Here is a 23,750-nt window from a genome sequence, read left to right as displayed (position 1 = left end):
ATGTAGGAACTATTGATAACATTTCCAACGTACAGGCTTTAGGGTCTGGTACATTACCTGTTTTACTTAATAACGGTAAAACCAAAAGTATTGTCTATTTAGCTAATGTAAAATTTATTCCTAAAGCGAGTTCTAATATTATTAGCGCATCTGCGTTGAATACCCAATTCAAAACGTCGTTAATTTTAAATCCTAGATCTGGTTTTATTTCTTGTAGAAAATTAAAAACTAAGATAGCAAATATTTATGAACGAAACAAGTTATACATTTTATATGCAAAAACGTTTGATCAGTCCCTAAATAGTGAAAAATCTGAATCCGAATTAAATTCAAATGAAATTAATATTCGTGATGATCTTGTAGTTCTACTTGCAGAAGTAGAAAATAAAAAACGTAGACGAAATAAATCTAAAATTTCTCCACAAAAATTAAAACTGTTACAAGAGGAGGGGGATATTTGGCATAGACGTATGGGCCATATCTCAATTCCTTTTGTAAATAAATTGAAATCAGTGACGAAAGGGGTGAATGATTTAATTGCTACAGCTCGGATAAATAATTGTCCGGTTTGTGCACAGGCTAAACAAACCTGTAAATCTTTTGACAAAGATCGGTATCGAGCAGTACGTCCTTGTGAAATTATTCACGCTGATTTGATTGGTCCTATTACACCTGTAACTTTTGAGAAAAAGAATTCGTATGTACTGTGTGTAATTGACGATTTCACCCGTTATCTACAAGTCTTTGTTATTAAATCAAAATCGATGGAGGAGGTAACTCCTTGTCTAAAAGAAGCTTTACGTTTCCTCCAGGCTAAATATCCTGGGATGGGGCAGTTTGACATCTTTAGGTGCGATAGAGGTACAGAATTCAACAATTCACAAGTAGATGAAATTCTAGTTTATTATGGCTTGACACGAGAGTTGTCAGAGGCTCATTGTCATCAACACAATGGCCTTATAGAAAGGTTGAATCGAACCTTACAGGAACGTGCGAGAGCTTTAATTTTTGAGTCAGGATTTCCTGTGAATATGTGGGGGCTAGCTATCGACGCTGCTTGCTACATATACAATAGAACTCCGCATTCGAGTATTGATTTTGTTACTCCTTTTGAAAAACTGTTCAATGTATCACCTGATTTGACTTATTTAAAATTATTTGGATCTAGGGTGTCTACGAAAAACGATTTAATACCAAAAGGACAAAAGTTCTTTTCTCGTTCTAGTATGCTGTATCTGGTTGGTTTCACTAGAACAGGTTATACTTTATTTGACCCAAAAACAAAGAAAACCATTGATTCGTGTCATGTAGAAGTTGATGAGGAAAAATTGTACAAAAATGATTTTCCATCAAATCAAACTGATAGTCTTGAATTTTCATCTGAAATAAACGAAACAAACGTAAATACACCAGAAGTAGTTGATTCTAGTTCTAGTTCATCTAATTTAGTAAATAATGAGGATGATAACGAATATGAAATTGTTGAAAACGTTATTGATTATGATTGGGATGAAACTAATTCCAAGGTCAATTTCTGTAACATCGAACAGTTGTTTACTCCATCGAAAGAAATTCCTATTTCGTATAGTCAGGCAACATCACAAACTAATGTCAGTAAGTGGGGGCCTGCAATTGAAAGAGAATTAAATGTGATGTATAAACGTAACGTATGGGAACTAGTTAAGAAAGAAAAAGACATGCAAATTGTACCTTGTAAGTGGGTTTTCACAGTTAAAGATGATGGTACAGCAAAGGCTAGAATCGTTGCTGTAGGGTGTCGCGATCCTGAAAGGTACGATTCAAAGGATACAACTTCACCTACTCCTCGATTAATCACTGTAAGGTGGTTATTTGCTGTAATCATTCAGTATGGTTGGCATGTAGTACAGTTAGATATCAAAAATGCGTTTCTCTATGGGAAATTAGATAGAGTAAAATATATGACTGTACCTGAAGGGGCTACAGGTGACAGGAAAAATTACGTGTGCAAGGTAATACAGGCTTTGTATGGCTTTGCAACAGCACCTAGATGTTGGTATAATCGTTTTCATGCATTTTTAATCTCAATTAACTTCATTAGAATCGAACGTGAACCTTGTGTATATATTCTGAAAATCGAAATTTATATTATAATTTTAATTGTTTATGTAGATGATATTTTAATCACAGGTAACGATCCTGCTAAAATCGAAAATGTACGTAAATTAATTGAAACTGAATTTGAAACTCGTTATCTAGGTAAACCTAAGAAATTTTTAGGATTTTATGTAAATTGGATCGAAAATAGTGTATTTTTAAATCAGTCAAAATATGTGGAAGAAATAGTTTCTAATTTTGGTTTCGAAAATGGTACAGCGGAAAGTTATCCAATGCCACCAATTTCAGTACATAAGAAACTCACGTATGAATCAGTAGATAATTTCTGTTCTTACAAACAAGCTATTGGTGCACTGTTGTATGTTGCAAATACTACACGTCCTGACATAGCTTTCTCAGTAAATTACCTGTCTAGAGCACAAACTAACCCAGAATCTGTTCATTGGTATTTATTAAAACGTATCTTTCTATACCTTAAAGGTACTAGTTCATGTGGTCTTCAGTATGAAAAAGGTACAACAATGCTTGATGCATTCGTTGATGCTGATTTCGCCGGAGATCCAAGATCTAGGAAGTCTACTACCGGATATCTAATTCGTTATAATGGTAATTTGATTGGCTGGAGCTCGAAGTTACAACAATGTTGTGCTGAGAGTTCTGGAGAGGCTGAATTTATGAGTATCTGTGAAGCAGCAAAAGAAATCTTGTTTATAGCTCGTATAATAGAAGAAACCATTGGTGATATAAAAATGCCAATATCTGTTTACGAAGATAACAATGCGGCTATTAGTGTTTCTAGTAATGCAACTAGCAATAGTCGAGTTAAACATATTGAGTTAAAGTACTTGAAAACTCGTGAGTATGTCCGTGAAGGCATCTTAAAAATTGATAAAATCGAATCTAAAAATCAGTTGGCGGATTGCTTAACTAAAGCTTTACCGGAAAATCAATTTATAGCATTTAAAAATAGAGTACTTGCAAAAAGTTAATATTTCTAAATACTTATCTGTTTCAGAAAAACAGTAGTTCTTCGTCTCGTGTGTGCTTGGTGATGTGGTTGGTTCATTGGTCTGTTCATTCGTAAATTCGTTTGTCTTCATTTGTAAATCGATCTTGAGCTCAGGAAAAATAATTATAGGTACTAAGTTTATATTGTTTAATTTATTCAACTTCATTTGTAATTTTCTCAAATAAATACTAGTTTTGTATCGAGATGTTGGAATTTATTTTTCGAATAGGGCAAAACGCGAATTTCAGGTTGCATACTTGCACCCTTGGTTTCGTAGGCTAAACCTTACAAGTGTAGCTGTAAACAATGCCGATTACTTCTACATTTCAGCTCGTCAAGTCACTTTTCTCGAGGAAGGCCTTTGCGGATTTCAAAAAATGTAGTACCGTTGGAAAGAGGACAAAATCCTCTACAATTTAGAGCCATAAAATAATGGGGTCCTCGAGATGGTTTAAAAGTTCTGTCTCCTCAAAGTTCAAAGTGTACAGAAAAATATGTTGAATTGGCTACATTTTTCAGCTCGTTAAGTCAATTTTCTCAAGGAAGACTTTCGCGGATTTCAAAAAATTTATTACCGTTGGAAAGGGGACAAATTTCTCTACAATTTAGAGCCATAAAATAATGGGGTCCTCGAGATGGTTTAAAAGTTCTGTCGCCTCAAAGTTCAAAGTGTACAGAAAAATATGTTGAATTGGCTTCATTTTTCGGCTCGTTAAGTCAATTTTCTCAAGGAAGACCTTTGAGGATTTCAAAAAATTTATTACCGTTGGAAAGGGGACAAATTTCTCTACAATTTAGAGCCATAAAATAATGGGGTCCTCGAGATGGTTTCAAAGCTCTGTCGCCTCAAAGTTCAAAGTGTACAGAAAAATATTTTGAATTGGCTTCATTTTTCGGCTCGTTAAGTCAATTTTCTCAAGGAAGACCTTTGAGGATTTCAAAAAATTTATTACCGTTGGAAAGGGGACAAATTTCTCTACAATTTAGAGCCATAAAATAATGGGGTCCTCGAGATGGTTTAAAAGTTCTGCCACCGCAAAGTGCAAAGCTGATAGAACAATGAGTTGAATTTTGCCGCATTTTTCTGCTCCTTAAGTCAATTTCCTCAAGGAAAACTTTTGCGGATTTCAAAAAATTTATTACCGTTGGAAAGGGGACAAATTTCTCTACAATTTAGAGCCATAAAATAATGGGGTCCTCGAGATGGTTTAAAAGTTCTGTCGCCTCAAAGTTCAAAGTGTACAGAAAAATATGTTGAATTGGCTTCATTTTTCGGCTCGTTAAGTCAATTTTCTCAAGGAAGACCTTTGAGGATTTCAAAAAATTTATTACTGTTGGAAAGGGGACAAATTTCTCTACAATTTAGAGCCATAAAATAATGGGGTCCTCAAGATGGTTTAAAAGTTCTGCCACCGCAAAGTGCAAAGCTGATAGAACAATGAGTTGAATTTTGCCGCATTTTTCTGCTCCTTAAGTCAATTTCCTCAAGGAAGACTTTTGCGGATTTCAAAAAATTTAGTACCTTTGGAAAGAGGACAACATCCTCTACAATTTAGAGCCATAAAATAATGGGATCCTCGAGATGGTTTGAAAGTTTTGGCATATCAAAATGCAAAGTGGACAAACAATCAGTACAATCACTAGCATGTAGCCTACAATATGTAAGGGGAATCAAGAGATACCACCATTTATACACCTTGTGACGTCAGGGCGTTTTGCCCTATAGAATTCGCATTCTCATCTTATCAAATTCTGTTTATAAAAAGTCTAACCACAGATTCACTTCTTCGGATTGGAATCTTATTTTTTCATCAGTTTGGTCACAGAATTCATTTCTTCGGATTTGAATGAATCTTAAGTTATTTGATTGTTCTTCGGATCGAATCAATGACGTGTAAATAGTTGGCTGGTGTGGGAGGGGGTGTTGATATCCTATTTAATAAAGATCACACCTACCAACTATTCTAGTAATTACTGGCTGTCTTTGGCTGTATACGATCTGACTGAGTATTGTTTTGGTTTACAAACAATTCAACTGGCTTCATTCGTTAAGAAGCAACGATTAACGGTTGATATGCTTGTTCATATCAACAACTAAGTTCCAGATTGTATTCGTATTCGTATAACTCAAACTGCATTCCAGCAACAAGGCGCAATCTTTCGCGATATTATCGTATTTCGACATAACGTTCTCTTTGAATAACCTAATTTCATTTTCATTTCGAAAAGACAATTTCATCATAGCAACTAAATCTTTGGTATGTGCGCTGAAGATCAAATTTCGCCAATTTTTATGCCAAAATGCGTTTCTCTCTTCGGAAGTAGCATCTTGCAATACTATGATCAGTAACGTCATTCTTCTATTGTCCCATAGTCTCATATTTCTAATGCGAGATAATAGATCATTATGGTATAATACACCATCCAACACCGATCGTCTAAAATGCTGCGGAGCACTCTTCCATATCTCGTAGCACAAATTCGTCACTCTTTCGGAATTTAAATCTGCGCCACAGATTGTTTCTTCTAGCAGTTCGTTAATAAAATCCAAAAAATGTCTTACATCGATCCTGCTACGAATGTACATCCAAGTTGGAAGAACATGAACTAGTGCTGATTCATATGCCATCAGATGTTTGATCAAATAACACCCGTTTTCGGCCACAAAAATTCCCAGCTGATGTTCGTTTAGTTTTGGTAAGATAAATCTAACGAATAGCTCCCGCCAATAGTGATTTGAGTAGACCAGCAGGGTAGGTGGCTGGCTATCAGATGGTAAACGATTCCAAAAATACATAACGGATGAACGGTTTCTCCATTTACATTCCGGCGCATTTGATTGAATAATCATCAACTCGTCAATAGGATAATTGTTGAAAGTAGGAATGAGGTGCAATTCGTTTCGAAGGTAGCAGATCCAGTAGTACTGTTCTGGACAAGTATAAAAGTTAATTTCATTCAACTCCTTCATCTCGCTGACAGATGGCCAAATCTGTTTGATATCATCTTCGAAGCAGTACACACAAGCGATCTTGAATTTCTCAAGTTGAGTGAATCGATCGCACCTCATCATCCGTTTCGCTGTACGCTCTTCGTGAATGGTACCATCCCAGTCCCATGCGAAATCGTCGAATCCACTCAAAATTTTCTTCCAACCGCTACGACCGAATACATTACGGAAATGATATTGCTGCCATGACAAAATCGAGTTTCTGAATGTGTGCACGTATTTCTCCAGCAAGTCGTAAACCGCGGATGGCTAATAGGGAAACAAATCATTCTTCAAATGTTTACGACATAAATCAACCGCAACTACGATAGACGAGATTTCTTTCAGGGTGGCCGGACTGGGATAGGTGAGGTCGTACACACGGTACACATTGGACACGGTTTCCATCGTGTTGAGTATACCTATTCTTGATTATTTTCTGATGATTGGTATATCGATTCACTCCTGAAAGAAAATCCAAAAATTGAATTAAGTAAATGCTCAGAACGATGTCACAGAACGTGATCGTGTGTTTTTACAACGAAATACTAGGTAAATGATAATAATCTTACATACCATCGAATTGATTGATATCCAATAATGAATCAATCGACAAAATCACTTGTTGTATTGTTGTTAATAAAAGCACCATTAGATAAAGACTTCAAATAATAATGGAAAATATAAAATTCTTCATATATGTAACTGCTCAATACAATTTTTACGAATTAAATTCATATTTCGCATCATTTTTACTGGGCTATGAGTAAACTAGACGTTATTCGCGTTTGATAAAACTGTCAAAGAACAAGAGCATCTCTCATCTCTTATCTGATCATCCCTTATCAACCCCTAAGATGTTACATAGTTACATAGCATACTGGAGAAGCGCTAGAGGCGTGGAGGAACTGGAATCCCTACTACAAAGAACTCAAGGAACTGGTTTGGGTTGGGTTGGATGAGATTGGTGTACTCATACGCCATCTTGGGTCAAAAGTGGTGAACTCTGGTGAAAAAATAATTCCGTATTTTTCATTTTTTCCATTTTCAAAAAATTCAAGCTGTGGCTGTGGTGGGCTCCTCAATTTCCAAAAATTAAACAATTGAAAAAATATCTACAAATTTAATGTAAAATTTCAAAATTTCAAGTTCTATTATCACTAAAAAGTCTCTTTTGAGTAAAATAAACTCGCATGACGATTTTTTTAGACCACTCCCTTGAAAACCAAGCTGGCCCCCTAGAATAGCTGAAATTGGTATTTGTATTTTATGTGAGAAATCTTAAAATTAGTTGTTTACAGAATCATCTCTCCAAAAAAAATGGGGCTCAAAATGTCATCGAATTTATTTTCAATTTTTTGTAGTTGGCAAAAATAATCAAAAAATTCAAGATTTGTACCGGTACCACTGCGTTCCAAAATATTTCTTCAGTTCCGGGAATGATATCTTTCAATATTTATTTAAACATGATTAATGCGAAATATTTACCAAGAAAAATTTTCAAATCAAAACACATTTCCTTACCCAAAAATATGCGATTGGCACATTTTCAACCGCTCCATAGAAATCTGTAAGTGGTCTTAGTGGTCTCGGATTTTGACGGTCATAGCATACTTTGATCGACGTAGAATCTCAAATATGTACATACTTACCTACCTAGTTTTATTTGAGCCAGGACCATGATTTTTTTTTCGAAAATGCCGCCTCTTTAGGGGCTGAAATCTCTTCTCCAGGTCCAGGGGTACCTTCGGAGCTAAAATTAATTATGAGTAACTTTCAACTCAAAATCAAGGTATCTGTTGATTTTGGTCGAAATCAGGTAGATTAAAATTTCGTGAAAAACCGAAAATGCCAATGATTCTATTTTTTGATCACATTCATTTGGGCTCAAAAGTTCATAAAGTTTTGAAAAAATGGTGAATTGACATTCGGCATTGTCTACGCAAAATGTTAACCTACATCGATAGGTCTCGTGTTGATTTTTGTCTCTATTTTTTTCTTCAGAGATAAAAAATTTTGGGCCCCAAATTTTGGAAAGTGGTCAAAAAATAAAGTCACTGGCATTTTCTTTTGAACTTTTCACAGAAATTTTAATCTACGTAGAGAGGTTGCATGATGATTTTTTCAAGTTTTTCAAAATGTTATGGAATTCTAGGACCCTTTTTTGTGAAAGTGGTCACTTGAGAAAATCATTGACATTTTTGTTTTCCTCACAAAATTTTAGCCTGCAATGATAGATTGCATGATGATTTTTCAAGTACATATCGCACCTTGGGAGTAATAACTGTAATGAAGTTACATAAATCAAAAAAAATAATTTTTACAGGAGAGTGCGATTTACTTTTTTTAAAAAACTTGATTCATTATTTTCATCAACTTACAATTAATTGTGAGGAATGAATAGCACCTCATTTTAAAGATCTAGTATCGTACCTTCATTTAGCATAAGAACACTTTGAAAAATAAAATCTTGAAGAGGAAATATTTTAATGTTTGGAAAACATTTTGAGTTATAAGTGTTAAGTATAACCTTTCATTAAAATTGAAATGGAGGCGAAAGGAAGCGTCCAAAAAATTTCATGTTAACAAAGTTGTAGAGAATTAAATTTCCAATTGACATACGGTCGTTAGTTTTTATCTAGAGTGCTTAGTTTTTGAGTTTTTCTCAAAAAACTAGAAATTCATTATTATGTGCGAATTCATTTTTCTGAAAAGTGATCAAGTTGAAAAATTTTTCCATTTGATACAAACCAATAAAAAATACACATCTTGTGACTATTTCTATCAAACAAACATTCAAAACAATCAAAACTGTTTTTTAAGACTTTGTGTGTACGAAATGTACTCAAAAAAGGCGGCGTTTTTTGAGATGCACCCTTATAACTCTAAACAACTTGCAATGTTGTTGGTATTTTGGGTTAGGCCATTTTTAATGCAGGTATCAATCATTTTAAAAATCCATCATGTAAAAATGTGTCCCCTCGCCCCTTTCAAAAGGTCTCAGTACTTGAAACGACAAAGGCTATTCTCACATTTAGTAGGTATTTTAAAAAATATTTTAAAATTAAGCTAGATGCCAATATTCATTCCTAAAAGGAGAAGAGAAAAATGAAAAAAATTTCGAACTACCTATCGAAAGTAGTGTGCCACACATTCTCTCTCGGTGGAAAATTTATTCTTCAAGAGAAAAATTCATGGAAAATTGATAAAATAAGTCGATTAGCGCAATACATATCGAGCTTTCAAGGAGAGAAATCGTATGGTAGATATGTATTTTTTTGAGAATCTTTGAAATTTTTTAAATCAAGAACACGAAAAAAACGTCCTCTGGATTTCTTATTGATACGTTAATCAGCATAAAAAGTTGTACTTGGGGTAATTTTTTTAGAATTTTTTTGACCATGGACGCGATGAAGAAATACCATTTTTCAACTTTTTCAGATAATTTTTGGTGAAAAACAGGGATATCCTAATGTCTAATCGAGGGTGACTTCAAAACTGCAAATGGTGCAAATTTGGAAATCTCAGTTAGAGGGTCCAGTGGGTCCATAGAAGCGGTTTTTTTCCTGTAAACGAAATGTGGCTTCTTTTTTAAGCACTAAAAAATTGTATAATGGTGAAATTTAATATGTACCTACCTGGGTAATTCTCAAAAAAAGTTTAAAAATCGTGTAATGGGTGGTTTACTTGAATACTATTGACAATTGAAATTTTTTTCAGTGGTATTGTGTAGATACCAACTCAGGGGTCACGTGCATATAGTTTAACGTCCCCAACCCCCCTCCACTATGTGTCAAGTCACCCCAACCCTGAAAACTCCATCGTCGTGACCTGTAATGACTTAAATTTTTCAACTTCATCTTAAGAAATGAATTACACTATCACTTTTTCTGAAAAAAAAAAATGGTACATACATATTATTATATGATATGAGAGTAAATGACACAACTGATATAAATTTTTGGAATGATACTTAATACCCTGAAACCGAGGTCATAAAGTGATGTAATCAGTTTTTTGTCCATCGCAGTGGCCAATTTTTGTTTATTTTTTCCTGGCTCTCCTATTCGACTTTTTTTGCGGTGAAAAGGCTACACTGTATTGTTTCAGTGATAGCAGTGCTGTCCCCATTTCACAACCATCAAGGAAATACAGTCACCCCTCCTCCGAATGGTAATCTGTGAAAATTGTACAGATTACCATTTTTCAGATCCATCGCCGTGGCTTATCATTCTCACGTTTAAAAGAGACTTTTTTTCCTTGAAAAAAAGAAAATATTCAAATGGTAAGTATTTGATGACCACAACTTTGAAAATTGAAAAATTATTGATTCTATTATTTCTATTACCAGTAAAACAAATTTTAGTTCTTTTTTTCTTACGTCGTGGATAGTACAGTTTGGTATTTCGTCGTGGCTATCGTGATTTTTTTGTCCACGGCGAAGGAAAATACCTACCCTATTGTGTTCGAGTACTCCCATTAAAAAGTACCTGTTACCTACTTGATGACCTTTTTGTGAGCTAAAGCTACCAATAACTGCTCCAATTATACCTATACCTACCCAAAAGTAGTGAACAGCCTTTTTTTCCAACATGTGACACTATGGTGGCACCGATTTTTTTGAAGCCCCTGCCCCCGCCCCCTTTGAGGATGCCTTGAGCCTGAAGTCATTTTACTTAGGGGTCCTGGGTATGCCTACAATCAAGTCCCTTTTGAAAAAAAAAATCAAAAAAAGGTTTTCATTTTTGAAAAATTTTAGTACTGAAATTTAAACTTTTTTTGAGAATTACCCACCTACCTATTTAAATTTTCAGAGATTTTTCAGAAAATTGAACTAAGCCCATTTTTTATTTTAAAAAAAATCAAAATTTCATTTAATTAACATGAAGGACTGAAATTGGGTTTGAACTCTATTTTCGTCCTCCACAGTCGATCGATGATAACTTTTTTTCTGCGGTCCACCCTATATTGTACTACATTCAACGTTAGAAATTGTATTTTTCTTGGAACACCTTAACATTAAATGAATGAACATGATGAGTTCGCTGGAAAAATTTATTGAATTCATTTATTACGACCATTATAACATTAAACAATCGGATATTACATACCTGCAACTAACAATCAATACCTAACCACAATAATAAAGTAAGGTGAGCGAATTAAAAACAAAACACAAAACAAAGTGAACTACGTACATCAATTTCCACAAACTGAATTGGTATAGAAAACAACAGAAACTTTTGATTTCAACAATGATAGGCAATTATTAAACCTAACTACACGATTTTTCTACGTTTTATACTAGAAGTAATGAAGGATTTCACTTTATCATGAAACAGCACTGCACACTTGTCTACTTCTTCTTCATCATTGTTCAAATACCACATTAAGAAACGATGCACCTTACAAGGAAATTCCGGTTTACGATGACCACCGCAATATAGTGCTATTCTTATCTTCTCACCTTGCATCATAGTACGAACAATATCTTCAACTGGTATCGACTGTTTGAATCCCATAACTTCATCTTCACTACCCAAAAGCCAAACCAGAAAAACCTGCATATTGACACTATCAATGCTCGAAATACCACCAGCAATGAGTTGCTCTTTGAAGTATTGAAAAAATCGACGTTTTTTCAGAGACACTACGATTTGCTCATCTGAATAGAAAGAGTCGAAGAACTCTATCAGCCTAACGAAGCATCCTTGGCGAATACATTCGAGTAAACAGTTTTGGGTTACAGGAGATGATCTTAGTTGGTTTCTAAATTCAACGCCGAGATCGGCAGCATCTTGAAAAGCATCATCGATGAACTCATTCAGCAATTTATTGTGAAAGAATACGTTAATTGTCAGTATAGAATTTTCTCCGATATAATTCGACCTCAATAATCGCCGTTTAAACTCCTTTCTCTGTCGCTCATCGAGACAGCAGAACGACAAAACTGCGTTCAACGCTTCAAATCCTTCGTGAAATCTGCATTCCAACAACAAGGCGCAATCTTTCGCGATATTTTCATATATCGACATAACGTTCTCTTTGAACAATCTAATTTCATTTTCATTTCGAAAGGACAATTTCATCATAACAACTAAATCTTTGGTATGCGCGCTGAAAATCAAATTTAGCCAATTTTTATGCCAAAATGCGTTTCTCTCTTCGGAAGTAGCATCTTGCAATACTATGATGAGTAACTTCATTCTTCTATCGCTCCAACGGCTCGTACTTCTAATGCGAGATAATAGATCATTATATAATACATCATCCAACACCGATCGTTTAAAATGCTGTGGAGCACTCTTCCATATCTCGTTGCACAAACTCGCCACTCTTTCGGAATTTAAATCTGAGCCATTGATATACTTTTCTTCTAGCAGTCCGATAATAAAATGCAAAAAATGTGTTAAATCGATCCTGCTACGAATGTACATCCAAGTTGGAAGACCATACACTAGAGCTGATTTGTATGTCATCAGAGATTTTACCAAACAACAACCCCTTTCGGCCACAAAAATGTCCAGTTGATGTTCGTTTAGTTTCGGTAAGATAAATCTAACGAATAGCTCCCGCCAATAGCCATTTGAGTAGACTTCTGATGGTGGCTGGCTATCAGATGGTAAACGATTCCAAAAATACAAGAGGGCTGAACGGTTTCTCCATTTACATTCAAGCGCACTTGATCGAATAAGCATCACCTGGGCAATAGGATACTCGTTGACATTAGGAATCAAGTCTAATTTGTTTCTAAGATAGCAGATCCAGTAGTACTCTTCCGGACACCTATAACGATTAATTTCATTCAACTCCTCCATCTCGCTGACAGATGGCCAAATCTGTTTGATATCATCTTCGAAGCAGTACACACAAGCAATCTTGAATTTCTCAATTTGAGTGAGTTGATCGCACCTCATCATCCGTTTGGCTGTACGCTAGTAGTATACAAACACGGTTTCTGGGGTGGTTTTGAATTAATCCCACATTTCTGTACATATTTTTTCGTTTTTGTACATATTTTTAGTGCCTACGAACAGTCTATTACCAAGACGTGTATGTTGAATAAATTGCATACTCGACAGTTTCAAGGTGTGTACTGTGTTTTAAATTTTATTAACTAAGAAGAATGAAAAAATTGAACATGGATAGAACTTGAATTTATTTATTACGAAACAAAAAATTTGAGTAGGTACATTTGTTAGTAGGTAAGTATATATTACATATTTTTAAAAATTGAAATGTATTATAAAATATGGCTCAATAAAAATTAAATAGAGTTGGAAATTTCATTTTTCATACATTTGCTTTATCAGGTTTTCCATTTCTAAATCGTCATCTTGAAGTTCTTTTAACACAAGCTTATGTTCATTTTCTGTCTCTGTGTAAGTTTTACATTTGCAGTAACATTGACCATATGCTCCGCATTTGAAGCACCCAACAGCATCTACCTCAGTTTCATTCAATTGGAAGCATTCTTTTCCACAACAGTAAATTGGTTTTCTCAATCGTTTACGTGTACCTGATGTTGTTTTATCTGCGTTTTCATCTGGTAACTGTTGATTGTTTTCAGGACTTGTAGTCTGTTCATCTGTGTTTTTATCTGTCAACTCTTGATTGCTGTTTTCAGGATGTTCCTCATTATTGATCCATGTTCTATATTTCTGAACATTGATGTAGGCACATGCAAATGATAAATGGTTACCAATTGGATGATGAACAGCTACTTTACAATCCAGGTAATGTGTTAAAAAGGGTAACTCCTTTGTAGGTGGGCAGTTTAGGCTGTTTAGATCAATTGTTGTTCGGTTTAAAAGCTCTTCTAAAGCTTTACATTTTTCTTTACCTTTTAAGTAAATTTTTGTAGCATGAAACAAAAACAATTTTATAAGTTTCACGACATGATGTAGTTGCATATTGCCATCTTCCCACTTTAGTCCATGGTAATTTTTTTGTAACCATGCGACTTCTTTTCTTCTTACCTCTGGAAGTTGGGTGATTGAATATGGAGGACTCACTATGAAACACGTTGGATCATCTTTTCCATCTCTGGATGCTATTGCAAATTCTTTGATTATAAAATTATTTAATTGATCTCTAAATCCCAAGAAATCAACAATGAACTCCCTCTCGAAAGCAGAAGTAGGAGGCACCCATACTGATGGAAAAGTATTTTTTTTCTCTAATTTTTTATCGCTAGATCCGAATCCTTGCTCTTGTCTTTCTGTATCATTTAATTTCTGTAAGTTTAAAACAAATCATTAGTGCTTGAGTCAGCAAAAGTTTTCAGAAATATTAAGGGAGGATACATTAAAACACTGAAAAAGCAGATACCATAAATAAATAATAAAATAAAAAACTTGGTTCATCTATAGTGATACTTACATCACTCTCTTCTAATTCAGGATGAAGTATTAGCTCAATAATAAGTTGAGCTACCTTGTCACCCTTTTTGATTTTAAAATATTCATTATTATGATTGTGAATAATTATTTGAATATTTCCCCTGTAATCTTCGTCAATCACGCCACCTACAGAATTGTAAGAGAACTTTGTTCAAGAAATTCATTACAATAATTTAAAAGATACTTTAGTTAGATAGGTACCTACCTCCAATATCAATAAAGTGATTTAGTGCCAAACTAGATCTTGGAGCTATTCTACCATAGCAGTTGTTAGGCATTTGAAGTTGTAAATCTGTTTTAATTAATTCCCTTCCTTTTGCAGGAACAATATAATCATATGCACTAAATTAAAAAAAAAACATTGAAAAAATAAATCAGTAGGTACTTTAAAAAAGAAGAAAGGGATATGAATAAAAAATTTTAAAAATAGGTATATTGGAAAAAATCAGCAAGACTTGAAAAAATAAGTGTGTAGGTTTAAATAAAGAATTGAAAAAAAAAAGAAGAAATAAATATAGTAGAAGAAAAAAAATTACATACCTCTTCAAATCATAACCAGCTGATTTTAAAGTTGCTTTTGTTGGAACAAATGCGTTTTCTGACATCTTTACAAATTTTAATACATTAGCCATGGTATGAAAAAAATATTACACAACTTTTTTCAAAAATACCTGATCACAATTGAAATGTTCGAAATTTATATAAATTCACTTCAAATTAAACACACTGAACTGTCTAAAATACAGATACTGGTATAGGTAGGTACTGTGTATTTGCAAGGCTTTATATACTAGAAATCTTCAGTCAACTTTACATGACCTCAAATTTTCCCCAGAAAATTATTTCATTAAATCCAGTAAAAATTACGATGAAACAGATTTTCGTAAGTTTATTTACTCAACTTTCATAACCTTACTTACATACTTTCAATGATGCAATTTTTATGATGTGGGTATTATAGGTGATCATCAAACTAAAGAAAACCAAGTCTTAAAACAGGTTCAGAATAGACTTACATTTTTTTATTATGTTGCACTCTCGGATCTTGCATTTTTTGTGCATTCTACATACCTATATCTTAACAGTGTTTAGAAGGTTGTTATAGTTACCTACCTTGATTATTTTGTTTTGCTATAAATTAGGCAAGAACAGTATTACACAAAGTGAATCAACAGACATGAAATATAAATAGGTACCTTACACAAAATTTATGAGAAAAAAAAATCCGTTCATTTTAGTAGGGAGAACGACTACAATTTATAATATAAATACGAGAATGAACTGCATAGTAAAATTAATTTCTGTGTTGTTGTTAGTTTGGTGGTGTTTGTATAGTAATTTCGTGATACCTATCTTATTATTTTCATTTTTCATCATGTCTTCTCTAGATATAACTGAAATTTTCAACACTTTTTTAACAAGAATTTTTGATGGTGAACTTTATATAAAAAAGTTGATTTTAAGGAAGCCATTTACTCGTACAGAATTCCAGGAAATACTAGAGAAATTTAAGGACCTAAAAATGAAGGAACTCATTCCATTTGAGATGGAGTCTGCAGTTGAAGGTTGTTTGGAAACTCTGAGAAAAGAGATGATAGGTAAGATGTGTGTTGTTTTTTTTTTTAAACTAAATTATGATTTTTATTCTAATAATTTTAATTTGAATAAAACTAGTAAGCATATTATTTCCTACCTAACATTTGAACCAATGCATACCTATACCCAGTATGCTGCGTTGTGGCAACCATACTGGTTACTATAGACCTATCACTGGCCAACTCTCACGCATGTTGTACTACATTGCTAGGTAGTAGTGGGTGGATTGGATCAGCCATTTAAAATGTCAATGTGTATAGGGAAACTGGTCCTAGTTGCTAAGCAACACGACATAAGATTTGAACAGGATTGTGAGTGGTGGAACTGAAACGCACATGGTTGTCTGTCCCACCCCATAATTCTCCGTGCTAAATTTCAACTACACACTGATTCGTTTTTTTTTTCTTTTTATTATTGATTTTAGAGGAGGAACGGAGAATTGTAATTCAACAATTTGAAGATTCTATTAAGCGAGCTGTGGAGTCTGCAATGAAACTGGTCTACTCCCCACATCCAGAGGTACCATCATATTCAATATGATTTTTAAAAAATTATTTCATCATTGATTTTTCAATATTACAAGTACATTTTATTCATATGTAGGTACCTACTCATTTTTTTCTTACTGTTACTATTTTATTCATGGTGAATTTGTAATTATGCACTATACCTAATGAAAATAAATTTTTTTAAAAACAACTTTGTGCTTTTTTTTTTCAATTTGAAAATAACACAGACTGATATATGTGTAGTATACCTACCTAAAAAAAGTTCAATTTGGACATGTTCCTGATACATAAAAAAATTTCTGTAACAATTTTATAGTTTATTGATGATTATGGATTACATTAAAAAAAAAAAAAAAAAAATACATTATCATTCTTAGCTTAGTCAACATAATCGGATACATTAATCCAACTGTTTTCTGATATAGGTAAACCCAGCCATTTCACTCTGATTTTGTTATTTTTTCTTCGAATTATCTTCTCAATTAAATGAACTTGAGGGTGTTTAGCTTTGATAATTTCTTCACGGTAAAAAGATCCTTGTATAGGTTGTTTTCTCAAATCTTCCAACACGTAAGTAGTAGGATATGATACATTTTGAATTTTTTTTATTCTAAAAACTTCATTTGAATAGTTTTGATGGTAGGCCTTGTCAAATTTCCCACGAGAGAAAGATATCCGAACTAGGTCATTTTTTTTAAACTTTTCTGATAGATATTTTCGTTTTGGGGCTGTGTTTTTCAAAATATTTTTCAAAACGTCAATTTCATTGCTAAAATTGACATCTATAGGTCTGTATTTGGTAGTGTGATGAATAGTTTTGTTGTACAAATTAACAACTTCAGGTAATACTTTCAGGTATCTAAAAGAACCCTGTTTAGCAATTTCTTTATAAAGAGCAGTTTTTAAGGTTCTTATCACTCTTTCTACAATTGAAGCTTTTATTACAGAATATGTACTGTAATGATTAATGTTGTATTTTTTGTAAATTTTTTCACATTCTCTGTTGAAAAATTCTTTCCCATCATCAGTTTGTAAATTTTTTGGGGGGTTTGCTCTGATGAATATTTTTTCTAAAGCAGATGTTACATCTGTCATTTTCTTGCTTTTCAATGGTTCAGTATATACCATTTTAGAAAAACAATTTATGACAACTAAAATATACATGTACTTATTATTTATATTAGCATATTTTTGCATATCTATCAAATCTGCAGCATACAAATCATACAAAGATCTAATTTCTACATGTCTACGAGTATAATTTTTTCTTGCTGGACTGTACAATTGATTGATCAATTCATTTTTAATGCTTAAACCCATGACAATAATTTTTAGTATATGTACTCTTCCTGGAGTTCTTCTAATATGGCATTAATTTTGTTTGTTATTTCACTAGATGTATTTCCAGCTTGCTTTTCAGCATGTAATATTTTCAAACGAGAAACAAGTTCGTTTGGATCATTAAAATAAATTACATTAAATTTCTTATTATTTGATACCTTGTATCTGTAATGAGGCTGAGGAATGATGTTAAGGTTATGTTTGATTTTATTTTTCTTCAATTTTTTTCTATTTATATTCTGACGATTCGGATTTTGTATTGATGTAGTCCTTGAAGTTTTTTTAGTGTTATAAGGATGGCTTGATTTATGTCTTTTCAAACCAGAGCCTTTTTTATTTATAGAAGATGGACTCTCTAAATTTTTGAGTGGTATTTGAAGTTGACTGTGATGTTGAGGTTCCTGATCAAAAACTGTACCCTCATTTATTGAGGGGGTGCTATAAACACTTCTTGTTCTAGGTGTTCTTTCAGGGGTAGAAACATACAAATGTCCAACAAGGCTTTTAAGAAATTGAAATTTATCAGAACGACTTCCAACATTCTTCCAGGCTCCAGAGCTGTTTTTTACAGCATCTGTACTGTATATTATTTCACGATAGCTTTCCAAATCATCTCCAGTGTACAGATTTTTATTTTGATCAATTGATTTACTTGTTAAAAGATATTTCAAGCCTGGTGTTAAATTGTATGTTTTATTATCATGAGTTATTAGATAGTCATCAACAACTACAACATTTTTTTTTCCTATTGTAAATTCTTCAGTTGTAGGGTTATATTTTAATCCATAGACACTATCTGCTAATGGTGGTAATCCCTCAATTGTGATGGATGGCTGTGGTGAAGGTGGTGGTTGAATAAGTGATGAATCGTTTATTATTTCTTCAATTTTGGACTGGGACTTGAGAGATTGTTGATTTGATGATTGATTAGATAATGAAAGAGTCACACGTTTATTTCCCCCCTTTTTTTTAGAACTGTTTTTAAATTTGATTCAATATTTGTAAGAGGTCCAACTATTGGTTGTAAATTTTCTTGAACATGCTGAGCTGTTTGTTCTTTAATTAATTTTAATGCATTAAATTTTTCTTTGATATCTTTAGCTACTTCTAAAATTTCACTTTTTTCCTTAATTTCTTTATTTATATTTGACATGCTATCTGTAGATATCATAGTGTATGTATTGAAAAAATTTGATTAATAACAGTGTTGATTCATTGATTCAAAATAATGAAGTGATGAAATGATGATCTCAATTTGCCATTATATACATTTTTCCCATCTGTATCTATGATTATGAATCCATAAATTTTATTCCACACATGCTTACATATGTTTTGAAATTTTTCAAATGATATGTTATCTGCACTCAAATGATCATCATAAACATGTTTCAAATTTAAAGCATCCTGTTTGAATAAAACCACAAAATTTGCATTGTCTCTAATAAGTGACTTACTTATTCTGGCATAACTCTGACATAATAAGAAACATGATATGAATTTATGACGACCCATGGAAAAGTATTGTCTCAATTTTTCATTTGCTTCATTTGTTGAAGAAATATCATCAAAAATTACAATACTATGACTTTTACAATTTTCTGGGCTTGGTAAATCTTCACAATTTGAGTAACAATGAAAACCAATTTCTGGGATCAATTTGAACACATTTTTTATTTTCTCATACTTAGTTTGATATAAAGTTTTACTGATCAAATATACATGATCAAATTTTAACCCATTTTTATGGCACAATAAAGTTACAATCAAATTAGTTTTTCCACACCCTGACTTTCCAACGATCAACCCTCTAATTGAATCAGGAAACAATAGACCATGGATTTTTTGTGATTTTGACATTTTTTTTGTCATTTTATTTTCAAAAACAGCTATGTTGGTAGGCAGTTTTGTAGTTTGCTCAATTATTTTGAAATCACCATTATTTGATAACATTTTGAAATTTTTCCACCTATAATGGGTGAGAAAAGTATAAATACTGTTACTTTTCATCAAGTTAGTTCATTTATATATGAATTGTTCAGAGATATGTTAGATCACTCTTCTCAAAATAAAAGACATCAAACTGGTGAAGGTTTGATAAATACAATCATAAATAAGCTACCATTTGAATTGCATTATCCAGGCTACAGATATTTGGGTCCAGGTACAAAACTTGAAGAAAAGTTGGATCAAAATATTTCTGGAATAAATCCTCTAGATGAAGCAGCAAAATTACATGACATTGCCTACTCAAAACATCAAGACCTGGAAAGTAGACACAAAGCAGATAAGGAATTGGAGTATAAAGCTTGGGACAGAGTTAAAAGTAAAGACTCAAATTTTTCTGAGAAAGCAGCAGCTTATTTGACAACAAATCTTATGAAGATTAAAAGAAAAATTGGAGCAGGGTTGAAAAAAAAATCCTGCCAGCGTAAAAGAATCAATCAAATCAATTGTGGTACTCGTAAAATTAAAGGTAAAGGTTTAACCTTCAATCAAATTGTAAACAAGGCCCGCCAAGTTATTAAAAGGTATCCTAAAGATAGTCTTGAAAGTCTGGTTGCCAAGTCATTAGGTACCGTTGAAAAATATAAGGTGAAACAGACACGTTCTCGTGTTAAACGTGTGATCCCAGTACCTAAGACAGGCGGAGCTATACCACTCATACCTATATTATCCGCTTTATCTCACGTAGGAACGATAACTGGTGGAATTTCTTCTGTGTTGAATGCAATACGTAATATTCGTTCAGTCATTACAAATCAAAAAGGTAGCGGAATCAGTAGTAAATTTACACCAGTTAGTGTTGGACAAGGTCTTACCATTGGACCATATAAACGAGGTTTTGGTTTATATACATTACGATGACAAGCAGATGGGCTTCAAGATTGCCACCATCTAACAAACCTTTGGATTCAACTCAGTTGTGGTATTTAATAAAAAAATTCAATGTCAATCACTTTAGAGGAATATTTTCTAGAGATAGTTTACCTAAACAGCCTAGAAAAATTGAATGTGGAATAGTGAATTTAGATGCTTATAAAAACAAGGGAACTCACTGGTGTTGTTATTATAAATATTACAACACCATAATTTGGCATGACCCCATTGGAAACATATCCCCTCCTTTAGAAATGATTAAATATTTTAAAAATAGAAAAATAATTTATAATCACGAACCTACCCAAAAAATTAATTCTGTTAATTGTGGCCATATGTGTATTAAATTTCTGATAGATATGAATAAAAAACCCCTAAAAAAATGTCAATTGATTACTCAGCTATGTTAGATAATTTAAGATTGTGTATCAATTTTATTGTAATTTGTTGTCATGTTGCGAAATGTTACATAAAAAATTGTACAGAAAATGTTGTTTTTTATTTTCTTAGTATGCTTCTGGATATTATACCAAGCTAATGTGTGTTTTTGTAATCATACTTGGTGTAATTAAATTTATGAGCGATGATTTTAAAATCTCAAGTGTTTACTAGTTTAGAAAATTATTTTCTTGAAACTGGTCTATTGCTTAGCACAAATTTTACCCCAGTTTTACGTATTATACATCAAGCAAAGAAGAATGAAATTTTTGTATGGACGATTACAACAGAAGAATGGTTCATTTTAATGAGAAAAAACTGTCAATTTATGATGAAATTTTTCAACACTTCTTGTTCTATAGCTGACACAGTTGAAAATGACATGAAAATTGGCAGATATAAACTACATTTCAACTTTGAGACTAGGAGTATTATTGTTGAGGGAGATGTAGAAGACAGTCAACCTTTTACACTAACTCAGAGTCTATTTTTAGAAATGATTCAGTACTATGATATTCTGACTTCACATTATGAAGTATTAAATAAGTATCATCTATATGCCAAATTTGTATTCTCTGAAATGGTGAAATTTTTTTTGAAAAAGAAAACCTTCAAAAATTTCAATAAATCAACTCCATCCTCAATTACATATGAAGATATAGCATACATTGAACCCTCAAAGGTTACATTATTTCGCAATCTAGATACCATATTGTGCAAATTAATCTTCACTGAAATTAAAATAATAGCCTCAGAAAAGGTATATAAGCAAGTAACTATAATAAAGACTTTTTATTCTAATGTGTGGTGTGGTAACGAATATTTCATCTCGTTTCTGTAATAAGTTGATCAAGAAATTAATTTAAAAATGTGTGCAAAATTACCAAACGATAAAAAAATTGTATTCTGCGATTTCTCCTACTACTATGGATTAAATCACACTTTAGTTGTGAAGGAGATTGCAGCTATTAGTCTGGATGGAAGTTTCAGTCTACATGAAATTTTGCTTCCTCCATACATTCATTCCTGTGTGAATTATGAGCAAAGAAATGCAAATGAATGGTGCACACGAAACTTGGGAAATATTCCATGGAATTGTGGATTGAAACCATATGACTCAGTTATGAATGATGTCATGAAGAAAATCAACAAATATAATCCAACATTGATCTATGTAAAAGGTGTGGAAAAATGTAAATATTTACAAAATTTATTGAATAGCGAACACTTTGCTGAAAATCCCTTTAACCACACCTCAAATCATGAGAAGTTTCCCATCATCAAAGAAATGCAATCAGAATTTTTAGAGATGCCATGTTTTCCTGATCTGAGAAAACAGTTCCCAGGAATAGCCCATTTATATGGATCCTGCTACTTTCATACAGAGGGATGTGCACTTTTAAATTTAAAATTAATAATATTTTGGTTCTTTGTAAATGTATACCCCTTTTATAATAAGTAAATTGTAATTATAATTTTATTTTAAAATGATCAATTATTGATCTTAGATAAATTTTAGTATAAATAGCATAATTCTAAAAATACTTGTTCATTCTAAACTTAGCATTTCTGTGAAATATTATTGAAAATAAAAAATTATGAACACATCACGTAGTTTCATTATTAATCATAACCAACCTTTGATTGATTATCAAATTTTCCCTGCAATACATTTGGAACCTCAAAGAATGTATGAAATTGCTCTAACATCTTTCTCATATATTGACACATTATCCAGTAATTATAATCCAAGCCCTCGAATTTCAGACAACCTTTTTCCAACACCACCTCCATCACCAACACATCACTCCTCAAATAACCAAAATGACAGATCTAATTCCCATAATTCAAATAATCAGTCTGCTAGCAATAATTCAAATGCAGTTAATCAATCTAATTCAACCCTTAACCCTGCCAATTCAAATCCTACTTCCAATTCTAGTAATTCTTCATCAGTACCTACACTACCATCTGATCCTCCGCCACCGCCGCCACCATCATCATCATCACAAACACTCGTGAAAGAAACATCAACAAGTCACCAGCAATCTGAAAAAATTTATTATGTACCAAATGATAAAAAATTACCTGAGGAGCTCAACCAATCAAAACAGGTAAATGATTCAAAATCAGCTGAGCTCAACCAATTAAAACAGATAAATAATTCAAAATCAGTTGTGGTTGACCCATTGAAGCAGGTAAACGATCCAAAATCATCAAACCAATCAAACATAAATCAACAGAAAGGAAAAAAGAATGCTGATGGTGAGGGGGATGAAGAAAGCAGTGATGATAATGATGACCAGGCATCAGATGAAAATGGGGAGCAAAGAAGAAGAAAACGTCAGATAATAACCCCAACTTCAATACCATCCTCAGCTTCTGTGATAAAAACTATAAATATCACATGTGATCTCATTTTTCCTCATAGTTATATTAACAGAGAAGAGGGAGAACACACCCGCATATTGTATTCTTTCATGACTTCA

General features: G+C 32.8%; 2 long non-coding RNA genes across 2 annotated transcripts; one reads left to right on the top strand and one right to left on the bottom strand.

Annotated features, from left to right (window-relative positions):
• Positions 1 to 885: 885 nt before the first annotated feature.
• LOC135837697 (uncharacterized) lies at positions 886 to 3,325 on the bottom strand. The gene is made up of 4 exons (XR_010557239.1): positions 2,571 to 3,325; positions 1,951 to 2,108; positions 1,711 to 1,854; positions 886 to 1,626 (listed from the first exon to the last, which is right to left on the bottom strand). It is a non-coding gene; the product is annotated as an uncharacterized LOC135837697 (long non-coding RNA).
• Positions 3,326 to 14,570: 11,245 nt separating this feature from the next.
• Positions 14,571 to 16,792, top strand: LOC135837696 (uncharacterized). Its single transcript, XR_010557238.1, has 2 exons — positions 14,571 to 16,095; positions 16,518 to 16,792. It is a non-coding gene; the product is annotated as an uncharacterized LOC135837696 (long non-coding RNA).
• Positions 16,793 to 23,750: the final 6,958 nt, after the last annotated feature.

The sequence above is a fragment of the Planococcus citri genome, chromosome 2 (genome assembly GCF_950023065.1).
Source record: "Planococcus citri chromosome 2, ihPlaCitr1.1, whole genome shotgun sequence".
NCBI lineage: Eukaryota > Metazoa > Arthropoda > Insecta > Hemiptera > Pseudococcidae > Planococcus > Planococcus citri.
The sequence above is the reverse complement of the archived record's forward strand: the minus strand, read 5'-3'. Positions and strand labels throughout refer to the sequence as shown.